Source organism: Phascolarctos cinereus, unplaced genomic scaffold, assembly GCF_003287225.1.
Source record: "Phascolarctos cinereus isolate Bilbo 61053 unplaced genomic scaffold, phaCin_HiC Scaffold_5;HRSCAF=322, whole genome shotgun sequence".
NCBI classification, from domain to species: domain Eukaryota; kingdom Metazoa; phylum Chordata; class Mammalia; order Diprotodontia; family Phascolarctidae; genus Phascolarctos; species Phascolarctos cinereus.
Genome location: NW_027555958.1, coordinates 191,195,729 through 191,217,553, shown reverse-complemented (window position 1 = coordinate 191,217,553; position 21,825 = coordinate 191,195,729).

The following is a 21,825-nucleotide window of genomic DNA, read 5'->3' as shown; positions in this document are numbered from 1 at the left end:
GTCATGTTAATCTTATTTCTACTTGTACAGATACCTTCTTACTTCAGTTCAATATTAATTCTGTCTTAGATTGCTGCCAAAGATTCCTAACTGGTTTTCTTTCACCAGTTTTTGCCATCTCCAATCTATCTCTCATGTCATAGGTACTGAATTTATATCCCTAAAACACAGATCTTATGCCTAGAATGTGATTCCTTTCAACCTTTGCCTCATAGAATTCCTATTTTCCTTAAAAGCTCAAGTTAACTTCCATCTCCTACAGGAAACCTATCTCAATTTCTATGCTTCCCCCCCCCCCACTGCTATCACTCCACTACCTTCCTTAAGTTATTTAGTGTATATTCCATAGCAAAGCACCCTTAATAGAATGCAGGATACTCCAGTAGGAGGAACTATTTAATATTGGTCTTCAAATATCCAGCATTTGGCACAATGCCTGGAACTTAGGTACTTAACTTATGTCTGTTACTATTCTCACTATTATTGAAAACTTTGGTCCATTCGTATCCTTGTGATATCAAAAGAAAATTAATAATACCTCCAGAAGGTTGGGGATATTTGTGAGGAGACAGGAGAGACACAGAGACAGATAGGTGGTTCAATGGAAACAGTGCCAGGCCTTGAGTCAGGAAGACCTGAGTTCAAATCCAGCCTCACATGCTTACTAGCTTTGTGACCCTGGGTAAGTTGCTTAATTCTATTTGCCTCAATTTTCTCATCTATAGATTGAACTCAGAAGGCAATGGCAAATCACTACAGTCTATTTGCCAAGAAAATCACAGATGGGGTCACAAAGAGTTGGATATGACTGAAACAACTCAACAAGAATCACATGATGGACAGGCATGGACGGTTTTGATCTTTATCATAGCATAAAATGGAATACTCACATAGATGAGATCACAGATCTCTTATAATTATACTAACCACTAAACAATAATTTTCATTCGAACTGTACTAACCAGTATTACTTTTCTTATGGCTAACACCAATATAGTGCATGTGTCTGTGTGTAAGGGAGAGAAGGAAAGAGAGGGAGGGAGGGAGAGAGGGAGAGAGACAGAGACAGAGAGAGCATTTATTAAGGGTTTACCAGGTTTCAAATACTGGACTAAGCAATGAGAATATAAATATAAACAAGGAAGCAGCCCCTATATTCAAGGAGTGTATATTCTAACAGAGGAAGACAAGATAAAAAGGTTGGTGATATGCTAAAAGTGTAGTAGCAAGGTTTGGAAAAGGCTGCCAGGTAGGGACATAGAAATCTGGTTTCAGGCAATAAAAAATAAAACTTCACCTATCAAAGTTAGGGGGGGTTCAAGGATCTGACTTCAAGGTCATGATGGAGGAAGGGGCACAAGGCAAGTCAGTCAATAGGTCAATATACTCTTATTAATTGCCTATTAAGGCCAGTCACTAAGTGTTATGGAAAAAAAGAAAGATATAAGACAATCTCTGTTCTTAAGGGGCCCACAGTCTAATAGAGGAGATAACATGAAAACAACTATGTACAAAAGAACTATATACAAAATAAATTGAAAATCATCAAAGGCAGAGTCCAAAGTTGTGATGAGGAAAGGAGCAGGAAATAAAGATCATGGCTCGGAGTATTGTAGATATGGCTTGGAAATGGTGTTTAGGAAGATGGAACATGGAGAAGAAAAGTAACATGGTCAGGAGGCCACATGCCATGGTAGATAGAGTGCTGCGAGTGCTGCACTGAAATCAGGAAGCCATGAGGACAAATATCAACTCTTGCTCCCACTGTATATGAACAAACATCTTCACTTTTCATCTGGTGCTCTACTAGGTTCCAACTCCACTTAACAAGATGTCCCTTTCAGGTTAAGCTCATCACTTCTGATTTCATCACGACAGTGCTAATTTAAGCTTTGAATAACACCACCTCCCTCACTCTCCTCTGCTCTGTGATTGGAGGGATTAATGGAGGAGTACCAAACTTCTCCCAATACCTTCCTTTATAGAGGGAAGAAATTGGACTTTCAGTTTACTCCAAAATTTGCATCTACTACTCTCCCTGGTTTCAACTACACTGAATAAGGTACCAGGACCAGGTACAGAGAGTGTCCCTCCCCCCTAGACCCCACCCCCACCTCCTGTTTTCTTTTGCCCTTTTTGTGTGTTTTCTCTTTCCTTTAGACAGTAAGCTCTTTGAGAGCAGAGACTGTCTTTATTTTTGTTAATTGTATTCTCAGTGCCTGAGGCAGCTAGGTGGGCAGAGAAAGAAATGGCAAACCACTTCAGTATTTTTGCCAAAAAAAACCCCAAACGTGTTCATGGAGAGTTGGATACAACTGAAAAATTACTGAACAACAAAATCCCCAGTGCTTAGCACAGTGCCTGACATATATTATGTTTAGTCTTTCAGTGATTTGTGACTCTTTGTGAATCCATGAATTATAGCACACTTATACTATCCATGGCATTTTTCTTGGCAAAGATATTGGAATGGTTTGCCTGACATTAGATTGGATTGGAGCTGTGTGAAGAGCTTGGCCAGTCATTTAACCTTTCTAAGACTTGTACAATTCTAGAAGACAACAATGACAATTTCAACAATAACCAGCATTTTTGTTTGTTTTGTTTGTTTTTAGGCAATTGGGATTAAGTGACTTGCCTAGGATCACACAGCTAGTAAGTGTCAAGTGTTTGGTCTGAGGGTGAATTTGAACTCAGGTCCTCCTGACTTCAGGGCCAGTACTCTATTCACTGCACCACCTAGCTGCCCCTAATAACCGGCATTTTTGAAGTACTTCCCAGATTCCAGGTATTGTGATCTATGGTAGAGATTTATTTGGCTCAAGGTCCAGTGAGTTCCAACATTCACAAAATCAAAGTTCCTTGACACATTATTTAATGAAAGACCAGTTGTGAAATGTTATCCAGATATACCAAGTTCAGTTTGATTTAACAATAATAAGAGATAATTTACAGAAACTCAGGAAAGCACATTCAGCTCTAAAGACTGGGCTGGAACAGGATTGCCCTAGGTAAACCCTAGTCTAAAGGGGCATGGGCAAATCTATTAAATTATTAAATTAAAGGTCTCTTTTCTATCCTCTGAAATTCTGAGTAGCTTGTGGAGTGGTTTGCAGTGATAATTCAACTGAATTAGGTCAAATCAATACAACACTGAACACAAAGCTTGGGCTCCAGAAGTAATTTGTATTTGTATAGCATTTTAAATGGATCAATAGTTGAATTATTTCCCTTTGCTAAGAGATAGATCAAAAAAGGGAAGCAAGTATCTTGACTTTATGATAGTTCAAACATGAGTTCTTTTGTGCTTTTCATTCTTTAAATAAAACTCATTTTATGTTTTTTACTTACCTTGGTATAGACTTTCCCGTAAATCTCAAAATTAGTTTAATCTTTGGGAGATATGAGTTAGGAATGCATTCTCTCAATTTTGATGATTCCCCCCTATATGCTGAAACATTCAAATTGTCCTGGTTTAGGGATAGAGGAGAGCATAAAAAAACTAGTAGGGCACATATTCAATGGAAAAGGCATAAATTAACCACCAGATAGTTATATCTATGAGTCTGAATGCTCATAAGGGAGGAACTTGGAGAAATGGCATATACCGTTATTACAAATGCCCACCTGGGAGGAAATAAACTAGAGGGATTTATGAGAGTCCTTCCCTTCCCCCTACCTCCAAGTGTAAGCAGCTTGTAGGAAGAAGCCTCTGGTACACAGATTAAACAGTAATGAGGAGTAAGGTGCTGTGGGAGTAGGAAAGTATGGAAACTTGTGCTGGAAGCAATCTTTCTACTCCAGTAGTTCCCAACAGTTTTTTATTTCCAAGAACTCATTTTAAGAATAACAACAAAAACAAAATATGTGGTGAATCCCCTTGGTAATTTAATGTATTACTCAAAATATTCTTCAATATTTACTACTTAAAATGCTATTTTTTAGATGAGTCTCTTAGACCATTTATCTGAACCCCCAAGGAGTTTAAGAACAATTAAATGGGAGCTACCAATTTACCTTAACTCTTTCATTTTGCATATGATAAAAGGAAGAGAGGCTTGGTGACTTGGCCAATGCCCTTATCCTACATTATCCTTACAACAGCTCTGTGAAGTAGGCTGAAAAAATAGTATCTACATTTTGTAGAAATACAAATTGACTCAAAGAGGTTAAGTGAATTGTCAAAAGTTAGTAGTCGGAAGAGTATAAGTTGAAACTTAACTCTTCTGACTCAGAGACCAGCCTTCTTTCTGCTATATTACATTTACAGAACCATTCCTGTACCTTATAAAATATTGTTTCTTCCTCTCTAGAATTTCCCTTTTTAACAATGTACTTTCCTGATACAACGCACATAGAAGTTTACCAATGGATAATTGCCCTGTAAAGTATGTGATCTCTTTTCTGAAAACAAAATAATTGATATGCTCTACTGTTTGGCAAAAGTTATTTACATGCTAATTCTAAAAGAGCACCGAAAGAAAGAAAGAAAGAAAGAAAGAAGGAAGGAAGGAAGGAAAGAAGGAAGGAAGGAAGGAAGGAAGGAAGAAGAAGGAAGGAAGGAAGAAGGAAGGAAGGAAGGAAGGAAGGAAGGAAGGAAGGAAGGAAGGAAGGAAGGAAGGAAGGAAAGAATGACCAACTGAAATGAAAGCCTAGAATTAATACTACAAAGTAAAGTGCTGAGTGATTAGCTAGTGAGCTTAATCCATATAGAAACAGACACAACTGAGTAACTCAGGCCAAATAAGCCAAATCCACAATAGGACAATATATTGCCTGTAGCTCTCTGCTTATCTGTGTGGAACCAAGCTTAAATCCTCCCCCTTTTTTCCCCTTTCTGTATATTTGTTGATTGTCCTATCCCCTTCAGGCCAATGTTTTTTTACTGATCAAAAGGGTGAATTATTTTAATTTATACTCTATGCATAATACAAGGTGTTTCAAAGCTCAGTGCAATTTTAAATTTTAATGGCCTTTGGGACATCCTGTATATAAAGCATTGAGACAGGGACTACATCTATTATTTCATTGGTGTAGAACAGTTTCTACTGAGGAAATTCTTCTGACAATGCATATCAGCACTCCTCTGCAACTTAGAGTATTAGAGAGTTTCCTAAAGCACTAATTAGTTAAGTAACTAGCTCATTGTCAAATAGCAAATATTTTTTTCACTGTAGAAATGTAAACCTAAGTCTTTCTGGCTTCAAAGTTAGTTAACTATGTACTGTGCCACACCATATTTGCAAATATGCTTTATTTAATTTATATTTTCAACAGAATATTCACATCAGAAAGCATATTATAGGGCCATCTGGATGGGAGAACAAACAAACAAGCAAACAAATCTCTTTTACTTTATGTTGTACTTTCAGGAAACGAAATAAAAATATCCTGGAATCAGGGATCAGCATCAAACCTTGAGAAATGTGGCAAAAAGAGCCTTCCATGGATCCCTTGCCTCCTAAATGATCTCCCTATTTGCAAACCTTCTGCTACCTTGAAAAGTGACTACAGTATATAGAAAAAGAATAGCAGAAGAGACACCAAGATCATCATAGGAAACACTACCAAAGACAGGAATCAACAATAAAACCATTGGTCTCAGTTATCCATGTAAAAGTGCATAAAATACAGGTAACAAATAAGGTGAACTAGAGATGACTAAAGCATGAAGAAAATTTGATTTCAGTTAGCACTAAGACTTGGTAGGATGGAACCCAAATCTGGAATGTGATTCTCAAAACTTACATCTCATTTAAAATGAGCAGGGTACATAAAAGCAGGGCAGAATATGACTATATATTAAAAGAAATACTTATATGAGGAGATCTAGGAACCAGAGAACAAAGGAAGTGTAATGGAAAATATTTAGGTGAATAATCAAAAGAGAAAGAAATTGAAGAAATGTGGTACAGTATGCAAAGGAGCAATACAAGAGTATTTAAATGTTTAGAAAAAACAACAGCTTCTCCAAAAAAAAAGAAAAAGATGTACACATATTTTTAAGTGTACTCATTATTAGCAATACTTTCTTAAGTGTAGATATTAACAAAACAATAAATCAAGTTCTGATTTATATAGAATGCCAATTTCTGATGTATAACTTTTCATACTTAAATTTTAACAATTGGTTTGTCATGAGCAAATTAGAGCTGATTCTAGCATAACCCTGAATCTGCCAGTGACCTTGGCATTGATTTCTGACAGAACTCCACAGCATATTATTAAAGTACTACTCAGTGAACATATGGAAAAGGAGGCAAAATTTATTGTATCAAAAAAAGCAAGTAATTCCAAACTAACCTTATTACTTTTGGGAAAAACTGAATAGATTAAGAAAGTTCTACTATAAGCAGAGTAGATTAGGAAAATTTTTAGATATGACATATTTAAAATTTAATGTGGCATTTTGTTATTCTTGTGGACAACATGGAGAGATGTCTAAATGAGAAGACAAATGAGGTAACACTCTATCAAGTTGAATAGTTATTGATGTTTTGATGTCAAATTGATGTGTCATAGTTATTACAGTGACTTCAGAGATCTTTGTATGCCTTGTGCTAATGGGATTTTTTGCAAATGATATGAGTAAGATTTAAAGTTCTTCAAAATTGTGATCAAATACCTCAGGAGTGAGTGGGTTTCCATCACTAGAAGTCTTCAAGCAAATATTGGAATAGCAGTTATCATGAGTATTTTTTTAAATGGTATTGTTCTGGTACAGATTGGACTAAATGTCATCTGAGGTGTTTTCAAACTGTGAGACTGTTGTTCAATGAATTGGAATGAAATAAACATCTGGAATGAAACTACCTTACTCAAATTGGAGAAAGTGGTTGCCATGAGCTTTTAGGGTTTTATCTACAAATCACTAAGTTCTATGCTATTTGAACTATGATATTATATAAAACTTAATTTCAGTCTGTAGGATATGTATTTTGATCATTTTTTTTCCTATAGTGGGCACAGACTAGATATCTGTTGATCATGTATATTCATTCAGCCCTCTTTGTGACCAAAAGCATGAATTTGTTTAAACTGACCCTGGGTCAGTTATGCAGTCTGTGGTCATGGAACAGGGGAGGACTTAATTATCTCACACAATAATTTGAGCCATAATTTTAGTACCATTACAGTTTTCTAACCAAAGGAACTAACTAGCCATAGACACTGTAGTATCCTATTCCACTCTGAACTAATAAAAACATAGTTAGATAATTGTGCTCTATTCTTGATATCAGATTCTAAGTTGGACATTGACAAAGTAGAGGGTGTCAAGGAAAGATGGAACAAGATGGTGAAGGGTATCAAAACCATGTTACTTTGGGAGTGGCAGTACAAACTTCCACTTAAATAGAAGATAAGAAATGGGGTAGATGTGATAGCTGAGCATTGGTCTAAGAATCAAGAAACAGTCTATTCTTGAATATATTCAGTTCCATGGCTATCACTTTCCAATTATGTAAACTTGAATAAGTTGCTTCACTTCTGTGGACTTCCTTTTCTTCACTCCTCACCGTGAGTTTTGACTGGATTATCTCTGCACTTTCTTCTAGCTCTTAATTCTTAATATTTGGAGGGTCATATTGCGGAAGAAGGATTAGGCTTAATATAACAATTCTATAAGGGATAATTATCGCCAATTGGATGAAAGGTACAAGGAAAGAAGTTTTAGCTCAATAAAAAGAAGGTGGAACAGCATAACAGAAAGAGCACTGACTCAAAACCTGTATCTGAGTCTTACTGCTTGTGTGGGCTTGAGCAAGTCACTCAACAACATGGGGTACTAGGCTGCCTCATCAGTACAATAAGGAGGTTGAACTATAGGGTGTCTGAGGGTCCTTTCATCTATAGAATTTATGCAGTTTCTGAAAATAACTATTGATAGTGGGTGACTGAAAAGTTACTTTCAGAAATTGCCAACCATGAGGATAAGAAGTGAACAGTCTATTGTTTAACCACCTCAGGAATGACAATATTTAAGAAGAAGAAGCTGAGGGAATATTGATGGACGTATACACCTGACTCTGCTTATATTGTGGCCATCAGTGAAGAAGAAGAGACCCCAAATGACATTTAACTTATCCCAGAAAACACCAAATATGCAGTTCCTTTCAGGATTTTTTTAAAATTATAAATTCTTTTAATATGATGGTTTAGTGTTTTCTTTAAAATTATAAATTCTTTAAATATGATGTTTTAGTATTTTCCCACATCCATTTTGAAATAAATGATTTAAGTGACAGTTTAGATCAAGCTATTTCCCATCATAAACAAGAACTTCAAAAAGGTATTGAGGAAAATTAGAGAAATCTTTGTGGTACTATGTTTATGTTCAAACAAGAGAGGCACTTGTGTCTCTCTAGCATCATAAAAGTCCTTCAGATGATGTTGGCATTTGAAATGGCAAATTTTTTTCTCAGTGATAAAGGTATAAAACACAACTGATTTCTGAATTACTTATCTAGAAGACTTGGAAACTGTAGATAAATATATACATACATACACATACATACATAGATATACACACATACACATAGACATTAAAAAACATATTTTGGCAAATGACTCCATAGGAAAGAAGAATAAACAAATTCATAGTTTTTCTCTTAAAGTTTTGTTGACATAGCTAATAATTTAATCAAAGTTTTCAAATTATTATCTTGAGCTTTTCCTGGTAAGTTCTATTCTTTATTTAATCATACATTTAAATGATGCCCACTAATCATAATTAAGGATTATCAGGAATAATTGATCAGGCTCTCACTGCTGCTGGGCAGTCCCTTTAATACTCTCTACAGGGCTGGTCTCAAACTTTCCTGACCATCTTTAAGCTTCTAATACTCCCCCTGCCTACCTAATCCTCAGTAGATGACAGAGACTCTTTAATGATACTTTTTGAGACTTGAAGATACATCCCTCATTTTCTCTCCAGTTGTGTCTTCCTCTAGTAGAATGTAAGCTCATTGAAAATAGAAACTCCCTTTATGTTTGTTTTTATTTTCTGTGATTAGAAAAGTGCCTAGAATATTGTTGTTACTGTATCCAACTCTTCGTGACCCTGTGGACACTCATTCATGAGGTTTTCTTAGCAAAGATATAGAGTGGTTTGCCATTTACTTCTCCAACAGCAAACAGTTAAGTGACTTGCCCAAGGTTATACAATTAGGACTCAGGTTTTCCTGATCCCAAGTCTAGCTCTCAACCCACTGCACCACCTAGGTGCCTTCCTGGAACATAGTAGTGCTTAACAAATACTTATTAATTTGAATGTGTTCTTTACCTTGTAATATCTTTGTTCTTCCAGTACCCCACTTTACCAATTATACCTTTTGTTAATGAATCATTTTAATAGTCATGCATGGATGCATATATAACATGTTCTTTTTGTGATTTTTTTGTCCAGACAAATGATCTGATACTATCCACTTGACATAGATCAAGCCATTTAACATTCTTGAGTCTCGTGTAATGCATCTATAAAACTGAAAGGGTTAAACTCTGATATCCCTTCCTTCTCTAAATCTATGATCATAAAATTTTGTCATTGATATTGGGAACTCCTTTTAAAAAATTGCAGAGCTCTCACAAGTCTAAAATTGAGTCTAAAATTAATGTTGCCTGAGTTGAGACTTTGTACCCAGATCTCTCTGACCCTAAGGCCAGCTCTCTAACAATCAAACCATGTTTATGTGTTTCCATTTATATTTTACATTTATTATTCATAAATTTTCATTTAATTTAAATATATTATTATACTGATCTCTTTTTGTGTCACTGTTACTTCCCAATGACATCCCCTGCCTCAAATAATAGAATCTTCTCTTATAACAAGGAAGTACAGTTAAACAAAAAATAGACACATTGTGCATTTTTGACCAAATACATCCCATTCTGCACCTGTATCACCACTTCTGCTCAGAAGAAGTAGATATTGTTAAATTTTTGTTTATTGTATTGATCCGAGTTCCAAATTCTTTTATTTTTACTTTATGTTACACAATTGTGGTACTTGTGCAAATTATTCTTCAAGTTTAGCTTTTTCATTATGTATTAATTCAAACAACTTTTTCTACTATTAATTCTTTGTACTTGTAATTTATTATAGATGAAAATATTCCATGATATTAATATATCACAAATTTTTAATCAGTAATAAATTGATGGGTACTCACCCTTTTTCATTTCATTGATATGATAAAAAAAATCTACTGTAAATATTTGTGTTCTTTCCTTCTGACTTTTATACTTTTAGGTAATATGCCTACTAGTGGTATTGCTGGGTCAAAAGTTTTGTTATATTTTAATGATTTATTTTTTTCTGATATAATTATACATTGTTTTGGAATAGTTTAAAGGTATGAATGATTAAACCAAATTATAGCTCCACCAAGAGTGGTTAAAATGCATCTGTCATAAGGGGCAGCTAGGTGATGCAGTGGATAGAGCACCAGCCCTGAAGTCAGGAGGATCTGAGTTTAAAACAGACTGCAGACCAAACACTTAACACTTGCTAGCTGTGTGACCCTGGGAAAGTCACTTAACCCCAATTGCCCAATTTTTAAAAAATGCATCTGTCACCCTACTGCCCCTCCAACATTTATCTTTTCCATTTTTGTCTTATTTTCCAAATTGATAGATAATGAGTGAAACATAATGGTTATTTTAAATTTAAACTCTCGTGGGAGCCAAGATGGCAGACTGAAAAGATAGTTGCTCTCAGCCTCCCCTATCAACCTCTGAAAGCCAAGAAAATATTGTCTCAGGAAAACCCCTGAAACAGCTGAACCAGAAGAAGATGGGGAGCAGCTGTCTAGCAGCCCAGGTAGCTTGAGGGATTAATGGGAAAGGGCCCTCTTGCCCTGGAGGAAGGGGAGAAGTACAGAACAGGAGGTGTCCCAGCAGGCTAGAGGAAAGGCCCACTTTAGCACACCAGGAGGGAGATCCTGAAACCTAGGTGGTGGATCAGAAAAACACCAACACCTGGATATCTGAGGGCCTGTGAAAATGGGGGCATCGGTGGAAACCAGCTCAGAAAACCACCAGGTGCCTTGGCATTCTATAGCAACCAGGTCTCCCAGTGCCTCAGCAAAAATAAGGGAAACACCACTACAAAGGGCCCCAGTTGGATAAACACCCTACAACATCTATCTGAAAGGAGCTGAAGAAAAGGAAAGTAAAGGAAAAGTAGGCAACCTAGAGTTGCCCAAAAGTTCCAGCCTTGCTGATTCCAGCCCAACAACAAGTAAGCTGCCAAAATCCTACAGCCTCCATTGCCAACATAAGAAGCCCCAGCAAACAAGGCCACTGACCAAGACCTAGGTTCCCAACACAAGAAACTTGGTTCAGTGGCCTCTGCTCCCCAATAGGAGAGCTCAATCTCTTAAAAGGCCAGGGAATAAGAAAAAGCATGAGCAAAAAAAAAGTACCATAGATTCATATTATGAGAACAGTGAAGAGCAAGGCAGAAATTCTGAAGAGGACAACATTGTCAAGAAACCCACATCTGGAAAATCAAAAGGGAATATGAACTGATCTGACGCTCAAAAAGCCTTCTTAGAAGAGCTCAAGAAGGACTTTAAAAGCCAATTGGAGAAAAAGTACACTGAAGAAAACAAATCCCTAAAAATTACAATTGGCCAAATGGGGAAGGAGGCACAAAATCTAATAGAAGAAAACAATTAGTTAAAAATTAGAATTGGGCAAATGTAAACTAATGACACTCTGAGAGAGCAAGAATCAGTCAAACAGAAAGAAAAAAATGAAAAAAATAGATGAAAATGTAAAAGTACTCATTGGAAAAACAACTGACCTGGAAAATTGATCCAGGAGAGAGAAATTATAAAAATTATTGGTCTACCTGAAAATCATGATGAAAAAAAGAGCCTGGACAGTGTCTTTCAGGAAATCATAAAGGAAAATTGCTCTGAGGTCCTAGAAACAGAGGGTAAAATAGCCATAGAAAGAACCCACAGATCACCACCTGAAAGAGATCCCAAATTGAAAATGCCAAGGAATATATAGCAAATTCCAAAATTACCAGTCAAAGAGAATACTGCAAGCAGCCAGAAAGAAACAATTTAAATATCATGGAACCACAGTCAGGATTACACAGGACCTTTGCAGCTTCTACATTAAAAGACCGTAGGCATGGAACATGATATTCATAAGGCAAAGGAGCTTGGATTGCAGCCAAGGATCAACTACCCAGAAAATGAGCATGATTTTCAAGGGAGGAGATGGATATTCAACAAAATAGGGAACTTCCAAACCTTCCAATAAAAAGACCAGAGCTCAACAAAAAATTTGATCTTCAAGTACAAGACTCAAGAGAGATAAAAAGGTAAATGGGACAGAAAGATACAATATGTTGTTAATAAGGGCAAACTGTTTACATCCCTACAAGGAAGATGACACTTGTAACTCTTGAGAACTATATTGTTATTACACCATGTTAAAGGGTATACATAAAGGGGTGGATATTAGTTGACTTTGATGTAATGAAAAAAAAATCTAATCAAGTGGGTTAAATGGATCCAAATAAGTGGATTAATCTGATCTAGAAAATGTACTGAGAAAGGAGGAGGCAGACAAGTAAATTACATTACAGGAAAAGACACAAAATCCTATTACAGAGGGAAAAGGGAGGGATGAGCATTGTTTGAACCTTACTCTCATCAGATTTGGCTCAAGAAGGGAATAACATAATCAGTTAGGTATAGAAATCTAACTTGCCCTATAGGCAGTAGGAAAAAGGGGAAAGAAAAGGGAGGGGGAAAGAAGGAGGGAAGAAGCAGTAAGGTAAAGGGGAAGAAAAGGGAAAGGGATAATAAAGGGAGGAGGGACTGAGGGAGGCGATGGTCAAAAGCAAAACACTAGTGAGGAGGGAAAAGGAGAAAGAAAAAAATGAAGAGAAAGACAAAAATGAAGAGAAAGACATAGTTAGTAATCATAACTGTAAATGTATGTAGGATGAACTCTCCCACAAAATGGAAAGATAGCAGAATGGATTAAAAACCATAATCCTACAATATGTTGTTTACAGGAAACACATTTGAAAAAGAGTGACACACACAGGGTAAAGGTAAAAGGCTGGAGCAGAATATATTATGCTTCAGCTGAAGTAAAAAAAGCAGGAGTAGCAATGCTGATCTCAGACAAAGAAAAACAAAAAAAGATTTTATCAAAAAGGAAGGAAACTACATACTGCTGAAAGGCACCATAGACAATGAAGTAATATCATTACTAAACATATATGCACCAAATGGTATAGCATTAAAATTCTTAGAGCAGAAAGTTCAGGAGTTACAGGAAGAAATAGACAACAAAACTATACTAGTGGGGGACCTCAACCTCCCTCTCTGCACTAGATAAATCTAACCACAAAATAAACAAGAAAGAAGTTAAGGAGGTGAATAGAACATTAGAAAAGTTAGGTATGATAGACCTCTGGAGAAAACTGAATGGGATAGAAAGGAATATACTTTTTTCTCAGGTACATGGCACATACACAAAAATTGACCATGTACTAGGGCATAAAAACCTCACAATCCAATGCAGAAAGGCAGAAATATTAAATGCATCCTTTTCAGATCATGATGCAATAAAAATTATATGTAATAAAGGGCCATGGAAAGATAGACTAAAAAATAATTGGAAACTAAATAATCTAATCCTAAAAAATGATTGGTCAAACAACAAATCATAGAAACAATCAATAATTTCATTCAAGAGAATGACAATAATGAGACAACATACCAAAACTTGTGGGAAAGCAGTTCTTAGGGGAAGTTTTATATCTCTAAATGCTTACATAAATAAAATAGAAAAAGAGGAGATTAATGAATTGGGCATACAACTAAAAAAACTAGAAAAAGAACAAATTAAAAATCCTCAACTAAACACCAAATTAGAAATATTGAAAACCAAAGGAAAAATTAATAAAATTGAAATTAAGAAAACTATTGAACTAATAAATAAAACTAAGAGCTGGTTTTATGAAAAAAACAATAAAATAGATAAACTTTGGTTAATTTAATTTAAAAAAAGAAAGAAGAAAACCAAATTACTAGTATCAAGAATGAAAAGGGTGAAGCTACCACCAAGGAAGAGGAAATTAAAACAGTAATTAGGAACTATTTTGCCCAACTATATGCCAACAAATTTGACAATCTTAGTGAAATGGATACATATTTACAAAAATATAAATTGCCCAGATAAAAGAAGAGGAAGTAAAATACTTAAATAACCCCATCTCAGAAAAAAGAAATTGAACAAGCCATTGATGAACTCCCTAGGAAAAAATCTCCAGGGCCAGATGGATTTACATGCAAATTCTATCAAACATTTAAAGAACAATTAATTCCAATACTATATAGACTATTTGGGAAAATAGGTGAAGAAGGAGTCTTACCAAATTTTTTTATGATACAAATATGGTGATGATACCTAAACCAGGAAGAGTCAAAGCAGAGAAAGAAAATTATAGACCAATTTCTCTAATGAATATAGATGCAAAAATTTTAAATAAAAATACAGCACTTATCACAAGAATAATACACTATGACCAGGTAGGATTTATACCAGGAATGCAGGGTTGGTTCAATATTAGGAAAACTATCAGCATCATTGAGCATATCAACACCAAAACCAACAGAAACCACATGATCATCTCAATAGATGCAGAAAAAGCTTTTGACAAAATAAAACACCTGTTCCTAATAAAAACACTAGAGAACATAGGTATAAATGGAGTCTTCCTTAAAATAATAAATAGCATCTATCTAAAACCTTCAGCAAGCATTATATGTAATGGGGACAGGCTGGAAGCATTTCCAACAAGATTAGGGGTGAAACAAGGATGTCCATTATCACCACTGTTTTTCAATATTGCACTGAAAACAGCTTTAGCAGTATAAAGAGAAAAAGAAATTGAAGGTATTAGAATAGGCAAAGAAGAAACAAAGCTATCACTCTTTGCAGATGACATGATGATATACTTAGAGAATCCTAGAGAATCAAGTAAAAAACTACTTGAAATAATAAACAACTTTAGCAAAGTTGCAGGCTATAAAATAAACCCACATAAATCATTGGCATTTCTATATATTACCAACAAAGCCCAACAGCAAGAGATAGAAAGAGAAATCCCATTTAAACTTACTGTAGACATTATAAAATATTTAGGAGTCTACCTCCCAAAACAAACCCAGGAACTCTATGAACACAATTACAAAACACTTTTCACACAAATAAAATCAGATCTAAATAATTGGAAAAACATCAGTTGCTCATGGGTAGGCCGAGCTAATATAATAAAAATGACAATCCTACCTAAGCTAATTTACTTATTCAGTGCCATACCAATCAAACTACCAAAAAATTATTTTATAGAGTTAGAAAAAATAATAACAAGATTCATTTGGAAAACAAAAGGTCCAGAATAAAAGGAACTAATGAAAAGAAATGCAGGGGAAGGTGGCCTAGCAATTCCAGATCTTAAATTGTATTATAAAGCAGCAATCATCAAAACTGCTTGGTACTGGCTAAGAAATGGAGGTGGATCAGTGGAATAGGTTAAATATGCAAGACACAGTAGTCAATGACTATAGTAATCTATTATTTGATAAACCCAAAGACCCCAGCTTCTGGGATAAGAACCCACTCTTTGAAAAAAAACTGCTGGGAAAACTGGAAAAGAGTATGGCAGAAACTAGGCATAGATCCAAGTCTCACACCATACAATAAAATAAAGTCAAAATGGGTTCATGATTTAGATGTAAAGGCTGATACTATAAGCAAACTGGGAGAACAAGGAATAGTTTACCTATCAGATCTATGGAGAACAGAAGAATTCATGACCAAACAGGAGATAGAGAACATTATGAAAAGCAAAATGGATAATTTTGATTACATTAAATTGAAAAGTTTTTGCACAAACAAAGCCAATGCAACTAAGATTAGAAGGAAGGTAGAAAATTGGGAAAGAATTTTTACAACCAGTCTTTCTGATAAGGCCCTCATTTTTAAAATATGTAGAGAATTAAGTCAAATTTATAAAAATCAAGTCATTCCCCAATTGATACATGATCAAAGGATATGAACAAGCAGTTCTCAGATGAAGAAATAAAAGCCATCTATAGTCATATGAAAAAATGCTCTAAATCATTATTGATTAGAGAAATGCAAATCAAAACAACTCTGAGGTACCACATCACACCTATCAGATTGGCCAACATGACAAAAACAGGAAAATGATAAATGTTGGAGAAAATGTGGGAAAATTGGCACACTAATGCATTGTTGGTGGAGTTGTGAAATGATCGAACCATTTTGGAGAGCAATTAGTACATATGCCCAAAGGGTATATGCTTTCACCCAGCAATAGCACTTCCAGGGTTATATCCCAAAGGATTCATACAAATGGGAAAAGGACCCACATGTATAAAAATATTTATAGTAGCTCTTTTTTGTGGTGGCAAAGAATTGGAAATTGAGAGGATGCTCATCAATTGGGGAATGGCTGAACAAGTTGTGACATAGGAATGTCATGGAATTCTATTGTTCCATAAGATATGATGAGCCGGTGGATTTCAGAGAAACCTGGAAAGACTTGCATGAACTGATGCTGAGTGAAGTAAGCAGAACCAGGAGAACATTGTATATTGTGATACCAACATTGTGTGATGACTTAGTTCTTCTCAGCAATGCAATGGTCTAAGATAATTCCAAAAGACTTATGATAGAAAATGCCATCCAAATCCAGAAAAGAACTATGGATTCTGAATGCAGATTGACACATACTATTCTTTCTTTCTCTCTCTCTCTCTCTCTCTCTCTCTCTCTCTCTCTCTCTCTCTCTCTCCTCTCCCTCTCTCTCTGTCTTCTTTCTCATGGTTTTTCCCTTTTCTGGTTCTGATTCTTCTTTTACTATATGACCAATGTGGAAATATGTTTAACATGATTGTACGTGTGTAGCCCATATCAGATAGCATGCTGTCTTGCAGAGGGGGAAGGGAAGTGAGGAAGGGAAATTTAGAGCTCAAAATCTTATAAAAATGAATGTTTAAAACTAAAAATAAAAAAAAATTCTACTCATGATCTTTATTTTATGTTGTTGTATCTCCTAATTCCTATCCATCCTGACTCCTCTACTTTGCTTCTACTTGCTACCTTGCTTGTTATTACTTAAACTACCCCTGCCACCAATCATCCCTCCCTTATCCTCTCCCTGCTCCCATCCCTTAAGCCTTTTCTTTTTGAATTTAGATTTTTATGCCCTTCTAGACATACATGTATTGTTTCCTTTTAACCCCTTCCCAATCGAGAATAAGGTATCAGAACTACCAGCCCTCCTCCCTCTGTGTCAATTTTTCCTCACCCTTTTTGTTTAAGATAATTATTCTTTTTATCTTTTCCTAGATACCTTGCTTTTTAGTATCATATCATATTCAACTTCATGGTAGTAGTTCTTTTTAACTATCCAATTACTAATAACAATCTTAGACATGCAAGTTACATTTCCTCATTTAAAAAGTGAAGTCTGTCCTTATTGAGTCCATGTAATTAGTCCTTAATGTTTATTTTATATTTCTCCTGGATCTAGTATGTCAATTTTCTATTGATTTCAGGTCTTTTTGCAACACAATCCTGAAAGTCTGACAATTCATTAAATGTCCATTTCTTTTTACATTCAAAATTCTGCTTAACTTTACATGGTAGGATATTTTCACCACCAACTCTAGTTCTTTTATTCTTAATATATAGTGTTCCAAGACCTGTAGTCTTTTAGTGTAGCCACTGCTAGGAATTGGTGTGATTCTAAATGTGGTTCTGCCATATTTGAATTGTTATTTTTTTCTTGTAGCTTGTAGTATTTTCTCCTTGAGCTGGGGGGATTTCAGAATTTAGCTATGTTATTACTGTAGGGTTTCCTTGTATGATCTCTTTCAGGTGGTGATCAGTGGATTTTTTTTTTCTATTTCTGCTTTTCCCTCTTGTTCTAACACTTCAAGACAATTTTCTTCAATTATTTCTTGTATTATTGTATCAAGATTTTTTAAATCATAGCTTTCAGGTAATCCAATTATTCTCATGCTCTATCTTCTTGATCTATTCTCCAGATCAGTTATTATTCTTATGAACTGTTTCACTTTCTCTTCTATTTTTTCATTCTTTATGTTTTGTTTTGTTATTTCTTGGTCTCTTTTAACTCAACTGGCTTCCCCTTGCCCAATTCTAATTTTCAAGGAGTCATTTTCTTCCTTAAGATTCTGGATCTCCTTTTCTAGTTGGTTGATTTTCTTTTCATAATCTTATTTTTCTTGGATTGTTCATATTTTTTCTTTTTAATTTTTTCCTCAATCTCTCATTTTAATTTTTGAAGTCTTTAAGTTATTCTACAAATTCTTTTTGACATAACTCTTTGGGGTACAAGAGGCCTTTTTTGCATCAATATCCTTCTCTGAAGATGAACTCTGGTATTCTCCATTCCCATAGTAACTTTCTGTTGTTTGGTTCTTTCTTCTTTGCCTGCTAAATTTTATTTATTTATAGAAAATTTTAGTTATAATAATTTCTAGTCCTGGGGTATTGGGGATGGTGTTTCTGGCATCACATCCTCCTTCCATTCTCCTCTCTGTCTGGAAACCAAAACCAAGAACTCTGCCATCTTGGGAGTACCCACAGCCAGTGGTGTCCCTGCCCCAATTGTTTCTATGCTCACTGGACATGTGCTGGCTCCTTATCATCTAGGGCAACATCTTGGCAGTACAGTCGGGGCTAGCTACCCTTATCAGCAGAGGTATCCTCAATCTTCCTGACCCAGATGTCCAACTCCCCACACTATTCTGGAGGTGAAAGTTCCTGTGGCTGAGATGGAGATTACCTCTCAACATAGCTAGCCACAGGGCTCACTGCTTGATGTTTCAGCAGAGTTAGCCTAGAAGCATTTACTCTTCACAGGGACCAAACTTTGGTCCTGGGTTTTTTCTACCAATTGTCCCAGCAGGATTACTCTTCTGCCTCAACTCTAGATTATTGTTACTGCTCTATTGTTTTTGTGCTGTTCTGTCTTGTTTGCAGAGGAAATCTAGAGAGCTTGGAATTTTCTGACCTACTCTGCCATCTTCTGAGAATCCTCTCCATTTTCTCCTCTCTTTATATATTTCTAGTATTTTTGTACGTATCTTGGATTTCAGATATTGATCAGAAATATTTACTACAGATTGTTTTTTTCAAATCAACAGCTTGTATTCTTCCAGGTGCACTGATTTTGTTAATGCTAGCACCTTTTGAATTTATGTAATAAAAATGGTATATTTCATTGCTTATATTCATCTCTACTCTTCTTTTATTTATTAACACTCCCTTCTTTGTTGTGAGATTTCCATTTTAATTTGAATTTTTGGTTTATAGTTTGTTTCAGGTCACGTGAGGTTGGTTTTTTTTAACTAGATTTTATATCCATTTGTACATATTGTGTTATATAACTTAAGATGTAAAATTTTGTTTAAATGTAGTTCTTGGCAAATTTCTTTCCATTCCCCTCTCCCTTTCCCCCAAGAAATTTTTATCAAGTAGTAAACCATTACATCAGTAGTTTACATTCTTGGGTTCTTCTAACATGAGGTTATTATATGTGATTGGTTATGTGTCTTCTTTATTTAGTGTGTTCCATTGATGTATTTAAAAATATTTTAAGCATTGCCACATGGTTTTGATTATTACTACTTTTTATTTTCCATTATTATTTGTAATATTTTGTGATTTACATGAATTTTGTCATTATTTTGTCTAACCACAGAAATGCATCACTTAGCACTTCAATTATTATGACACTATACTTATAAATTAATTTAGATAGCATCATCACCATTATTATATCAGCTCAGCCCAACCATGAACAATGAATATTTATCCAATTATTTGTCATTCTTTTATTTTCTATAAAGAATATTTGCAGCTATATTTAGGTAAGTTGTAAATGTCTTAAAGCTTCAATATCTCCCTCACTATGAACTATGAAATGGGTTCATTTTTTATTACAAACATGTTCAGGCCTTCTCTATCCCCTAAAAAAGTTTTCCATTATTTTTTTTCACTCCTTTTACCCCACCAAGCTTCATGAAATAGAAACCAATATTCTGATTTTTCTCTACTGACCAGTTTCAGCATCTTGCAAGCTGATTCTCTCTGTTGGTATTCTTGTTCAAATTAAACTTTTTTTAAGGACAAGGCAAAAATATTGCATCTATGTTCTTTTTCTAATCTCAGGTCATTTTGTAGCAACTGATATATTTTACCCTCTATTCCTTGAAACTCTGACATTCTTGGACATTGTATTACCATGATACTTCTTCTACCTCTCTGAATAAGCATTCTGTGTTCCTATTGTTTCTCTCCAATCACCTAACTATATACATTGTTCAATTTATGACCCCAAAATTCTTCACTTTTTCTTTCTTATTTATCTCATCCATTCCCATGGCTTTAATCAGTACTTCCATGCAGATGATCACAAAATCTATTATCTCCAACTCTGATCCACCCAAATATTTCTAGCTGCCTTATTGGTAATTCCAAAAATATATTCCACTAGCATTTCTAATTCAACATTTCAAAAAAATCAAAGTAATTGTCTTTCTTCTGAAACATACTTTTCCTACTACTGTATTTATTTTAATTAGTACCATGAGGCTCTATTATCCACATAATGTAGTCTTTGACTCCTGTTTCTAAATCTGTAATGCAGAGTCATTTCCAAACAGGGTTAGTAGGTTACATGGCTTTTGATTTCTGCTCAAATTGTAAGGGAAATGTTTTATCAGGTAGTTGCCTTCATCAAGGGAGCAATGGCTGTGCTTATGGATGTTCAGCTGGCTATCTGCAAGTGCTTTTTTCAGTAAAGGATAATCTTGAGCAGTTTGGCAATGCTGACCTAACCACAAAATACATCACACCTGAGAGAATTTTCCCTAGACACCTTGTTTAGAAAAGCAGTAAAACAGCAAGGCACAGGACAGACAGAGAGAAAGATGTCTGAGGATGACAGACCACAACGGGCCACAATAACTCTGTAGTTGAATTTTTTTTCCATCCCCAAATCCCCAAATCTCAATCTTCCTAAATCTCCACCTCCCAAACCCTAACCCAAGAAACTTCTCTCACTCTTTTATAATCACTCTTTCTGCTGTGGCAAAAATATAAGATCAATGTGAAAAAAACAAAACAAAACAGCAATTCTTTTTCTTTCCCCAATGAAGAATCCATAACTGAATTGCGTAGGCTGTTGGCCCTACTATTACTAATACAGAAGCTGCTTCTACAATGGCACTTAAATGTTCTCCCATCTTTCCATTTCCAGAGCCACATGTCTAAAATATGGCAGAGTCAACTCTTACATAGACTATTACAATACACTCTGAAATAATATGTTTGTTACTTGTCTCACCCTCTTCTAAATCATACTGAGCAAATGCCTTTACCATGTTAATCTTTCAAAAGCTCTTAATCATAGCCCTGGTCTAAAACAAAAAACCAAATAAAAAAAATACAACAAAATCCTTCAATAACTCCACATTGCCTACAGAATACAGGAGTATTGGGATACAGTCCAGTATCCCAGTCCATTCACAATATGGCTCTATTTTACTTTTTCATCTCTATCTTTTACTTTTCCTATTTTCCACATAATCTACACAGAAGCCAAACTTACCCTCATACTATTTTCTCTGTCATGATCTTCTCAACTCACACCTTTGCCTGTCAAATTTTGTCATCCTTCAAGGCTCAGCTTACTACTCTTCCAGCAAGCCTGCTCTGCTT